The 5,000-nt window shown below is 48.3% G+C and overlaps 2 non-coding genes and 1 pseudogene across 2 annotated transcripts in view; all 3 read right to left on the bottom strand.

Moving 5' to 3' along the window:
• Positions 1-749, bottom strand: part of LOC148165270 (large subunit ribosomal RNA) — a 4,043-nt gene extending 3,294 nt beyond the window's left edge. The window contains exon 1 of the ribosomal RNA XR_015771622.1: positions 1-749. This exon is cut by the window's left edge and continues 3,294 nt beyond it. This is a non-coding gene — a ribosomal RNA (large subunit ribosomal RNA).
• Positions 750-1,407: 658 nt separating this feature from the next.
• Positions 1,408-1,564, bottom strand: LOC148165269 (5.8S ribosomal RNA). Its single transcript, XR_015771620.1, has one exon. It is a non-coding gene; the product is annotated as a 5.8S ribosomal RNA (ribosomal RNA).
• A 1,622-nt stretch (positions 1,565-3,186) lies between these two features.
• LOC148165268 (small subunit ribosomal RNA) lies at positions 3,187-5,000 on the bottom strand (annotated as a pseudogene; the record flags this gene model as incomplete).

Genomic DNA, 5,000 nt, shown 5'->3' with positions numbered 1-5,000 from the left:
GGCGCGCTTGCCGAAGGTCGGACGCTAACTGTGTAGCGGCCCCGCGCCATCTGTATACCGTCGAGCGAGCCGATCGGGAAACACCACGGGTTCATTCGGCGAACGGCGAACCGTCCGAACGAGCTCCACCGCGGGCCTTAGACCGGCACTCAACGGATCGCGACGTCCTACAGGGGGAGAAGTGCACGCGTTCGACGGCAGATCGACAAAACGAAAGGTGCAAACGACGCGTACGCCATCTGTCACACGATCGTCCAGCGCCGCCATCGAGTCACGCTGAATCTCCCCTTTCGACCTTTCGGGTTTCTCAGGTTTACCCCTGAACGGTTTCACGTACTATTGAACTCTCTCTTCAAAGTTCTTTTCAACTTTCCCTCACGGTACTTGTTCGCTATCGGTCTCGTGGTCATATTTAGCCTTAGATGGAGTTTACCACCCACTTAGGGCTGCACTCTCAAGCAACCCGACTCTGAGGAGAGATCCTCCCGTTATCGGCAGCGGTCGCTACGGGCCTGGCACCCTCTATGGGCTGTGGCCCCGTTCAAGATGGACTTGGACGCGCCGCACGATCTCGGGATGACGGATCCTCCCTAACACCACATTTCCCGGCGTCCGGTTTCGGCCGCGGGATTCGGTGCTGGGCTTCTCCCTGTTCGCTCGCCGCTACTGAGGGAATCCTAGTTAGTTTCTTTTCCTCCGCTTAGTAATATGCTTAAATTCAGCGGGTAGTCTCACCTGCTCTGAGGTCGCATATGAAAAATAAAAATTTTTCATTCGGTCATTTCGACGATCACGACACGTCTCCCATTCCTTGCTATACGTGTTCGTCATTTTTCTTTTTAAAAAATGGCTAAGTTTACAGAAACGCTTACGATCTGACGTCTGTCGCGATTTGCATTACACGTCTCGGACACGACGACCGTCTATAACGTTCTCAACCTTAAAACGCCATTTTTTTTTTTTAAATGACGACATGTTGAAGAAATAGGACGTGCTACGCCGAAAGACCAGCCAACAACTACAACAAGTAGTAGTTGGTCGCTTTCGCGTCTTAAGATGTCGCGCAAATTTACTCGCTGCACGAGAAACGCACACAAACACACGATTCTACGACACACCACGCAAGAACATGTGCCGACGTAAACACTTTCGTATTTATGATTCGCAAGGTGGACGTCCGACGGACTTTGTAAAAAAAAATACAAAGCATACCCGTCCCGTCCTTTTTGACGAAAAAACACGCTCGAGTAAACGTCTCGGCACACGTTCGAGGCGTGCGTCGTTATATCGTGACGTAAGTGACGATCACGTACATTAATGAGTACCTATTCGACGCGTCGCAACACATCCAACACGCTCCGACGTTTTCGTCCGAAAACGAAAACCGAGCAGTCTTTGAAATTGACACGACCCTCAGCCAGGAGTGGTCCGGGAACATTATATCCGAGGACCGCAATGTGCGTTCGAAATGTCGATGTTCATGTGTCCTGCAGTTCACAAGTTGACGCGCAATTAGCTGCGTTCTTCATCGACCCACGAGCCAAGTGATCCACCGTTCAGGGTAATCTTTTTAAAATTTAAACGCTCGTTCCACAAGAACCCCGATCATGCCGATCGTCCAGCTGTCTATACACGTCTTGCAAAAATTTTTGCGTACGTGCGTACATCCGAAACGAAAATGATCTTCGTGGTTCCGAAACGTGCCACGTCTAAAATTTCGGTGTTGTGGTATGGATATTTATGATTCTCGCTCTTAATTGTCTTTCGTCCGTACTTTCTCGTCTGAAAGGGAACGCGATCGTCGGTCTCAGTTTTACGCGTACGAAAAAATTAAAAAAAATATTAACCCAAACACAAATTTGTATCCGCGCACCGAAAAAGAAGCACTTTTCTTTTTCACGCGGTCTCCGCTTTTACACGCAAAGTACGAGCATGTATGTGTGAAGATGGGACATGTTCGATACGATTTTAATTAGGAATTTGCCAATTTCCTTTTTCTCAGCAATAATTTTAATAAATAATGCTGCTTTCTCTCATAAACTACATTTTCGGTAGTTTTCCTTTATTGTGTCTTTCATTTAGTGTGCGTGTGTGTGTGTCAAGCACTTTAAAAAGTGTGACGAAGAGACGGTTTTTGATCGATCGGAATGAACACATCATTACATCATCGTACTCGTTATGAAAAAGCGAATTAGTATCCGCCGTAAGCGAAAAGAGATTTTCGCGGGCGGTCTTTGTGTTCGTGTTTCAATTTTCTTTCTATATTTTTTCGTCGCCAAACCGAAGACAGATCGTGAATTTTGACGAAAAAATTTATAGACGTGCCAGACTGAGCGTCTAACATAAAATCCTCAAGTTTACCGTTCTATATCGTGACTTAATGACGATTGACGGTGTATATAATTTTGAAATGGTGCAGTCGTACGCTCCGTAAAGAGAATTTTACCGTTTCTAACGAAATCACTTTACCACATCTACCAAAAACATTAAAAAAGCAAGGTGTGATGTGTGTGCGATCGCTCGTTTAACGGCGCTTTCAAAAAACTCTTTGAAGCGTCTAACGACGAACATCATTCACGCGAATCGTAGAATCGGGAGCGTTTCTCGCCGGTCCCGTAGCCGGGCGTAAATCATTTAAAACCCACGGTGTCGTAACCTAATTCGACACCTGCGATTTTCTTCTTTCTCGACTACTCTGCTACATCCTCTCCGTGTGTCCGAAAAAAGAGGACTTCTAACGTCTTTCGACTTTCGCGGTGGAGTTCACAACTTTCCGCGATCCGGTCGAAAAACCGAAAGCGTCCCTCCTTCTTTCCATCATTGGAAAAGATCGAGAGATAGTACAAAAAAAATCAAAAAATCTAGGTACCCGAAGAAACAGCCGTATGCCCGAGCGAATTCGGTTTTTCTCGTTCAAAAAAGGTGAAAAACTCGATCGCAAGGACCGGCGCTGCGGGCCAGCGTAACGCTATTGTTTTTCCGAATATGTACGATTCGTAGTTCAAAACGTCGTACACACGGTGTTTCAAAAAGAAACAAGCAACGGCACGACAAAAGATCGTGCCGTCGACTCCATGTCATCGACGACGGTGTTGTAAAAACATAAAGTGTACATCGACACGATCAAATGAAAATGCATAATAATAAATTATACATATGTCAAAATTCGTGTGTACGAGGACACGTTAATGATCCTTCCGCAGGTTCACCTACGGAAACCTTGTTACGACTTTTACTTCCTCTAAATGATCAAGTTTGGTCATCTTCCCAGCGACATCGACGACGTCGAAACGCCATCGCGTACCGGTCCGAAGACCTCACTAAATCATTCAATCGGTAGTAGCGACGGGCGGTGTGTACAAAGGGCAGGGACGTAATCAACGCGAGCTTATGACTCACGCTTACTGGGAATTCCTCGTTCATGGGGAACAATTGCAAGCCCCAATCCCTAGCACGAAGGAGGTTCAGCGGGTTACCCGGACCGCTCGGTCAGGGAGGACACGCTGATTCCTTCAGTGTAGCGCGCGTGCGGCCCAGAACATCTAAGGGCATCACAGACCTGTTATTGCTCAATCTCGTGCGGCTAGAAGCCGCCTGTCCCTCTAAGAAGAATTGTTTGTACGCCGACAGTAAAAACCGCGCACGACCACCGGGCGAACCCAGGATCGACGGGCCTTTGGGATGTCGAAATACGCCTATTTAGCAGGCTAGAGTCTCGTTCGTTATCGGAATTAACCAGACAAATCGCTCCACCAACTAAGAACGGCCATGCACCACCACCCACCGAATCAAGAAAGAGCTCTCAATCTGTCAATCCTTCCGGTGTCCGGGCCTGGTGAGGTTTCCCGTGTTGAGTCAAATTAAGCCGCAGGCTCCACTCCTGGTGGTGCCCTTCCGTCAATTCCTTTAAGTTTCAGCTTTGCAACCATACTTCCCCCGGAACCCAAAAGCTTTGGTTTCCCGGAAGCTGCCCGCCGAGTCATCGGAAGAACGTCGGCGGATCGCTAGCTGGCATCGTTTATGGTTAGAACTAGGGCGGTATCTGATCGCCTTCGAACCTCTAACTTTCGTTCTTGATCAATGAAAGCGTTTTTGGCAAATGCTTTCGCTTCTGTCCGTCTTGCGACGATCCAAGAATTTCACCTCTAACGTCGCAATACGAATGCCCCCATCCGTTCCTATTAATCATTACCTCGGGGTTCCGAAAACCAACAAAATAGAACCGAGGTCCTATTCCATTATTCCATGCACACAGTATTCAGGCGAAGTTTTAGCCTGCTTTAAGCACTCTAATTTGTTCAAAGTAAACGTGCCGGCCCACCTCGACACTCAATGAAGAGCACCGCGGCGGGATTGAGTTGGGCCGCCCTCTCGAGCTAAGCCCACCGGCAGGACGTCCCGCGGCACGCCAGTTGACACCGCGAACGATGAACCGGCGGCGCGGGACACAGATTCGACTACGAGCTTTTTAACCGCAACAACTTTAATATACGCTATTGGAGCTGGAATTACCGCGGCTGCTGGCACCAGACTTGCCCTCCAATTGATCCTCGTTAAAGGGTTTAGAGTGTACTCATTCCGATTACGGGGCCTCGGATGAGTCCCGTATCGTTATTTTTCGTCACTACCTCCCCGTGCCGGGAGTGGGTAATTTGCGCGCCTGCTGCCTTCCTTGGATGTGGTAGCCGTTTCTCAGGCTCCCTCTCCGGAATCGAACCCTGATTCCCCGTTACCCGTTACAACCATGGTAGGCGCAGAACCTACCATCGACAGTTGATAAGGCAGACATTTGAAAGATGCGTCGCCGGTGCGAGACCGTGCGATCAGCGTAAAGTTATTCAGAGTCACCAAGTTGTACGATGACGGAGACCGCCACCGATTGGTTTTGATCTAATAAAAGCGCTCCTTCCGTTTCCGGTTGGAGCTCTGTTTGCATGTATTAGCTCTAGAATTACCACAGTTATCCAAGTAAATGTGGGTACGATCTAAGGAACCATAAC

The sequence above is a fragment of the Gnatocerus cornutus genome, unplaced genomic scaffold, assembly GCF_029298725.1.
Source record: "Gnatocerus cornutus isolate USDA-ARS CGAHR unplaced genomic scaffold, icGnaCorn1.1 ctg00000430.1, whole genome shotgun sequence".
NCBI lineage: Eukaryota > Metazoa > Arthropoda > Insecta > Coleoptera > Tenebrionidae > Gnatocerus > Gnatocerus cornutus.
This window is presented reverse-complemented; position numbering and strand designations above follow the sequence as displayed.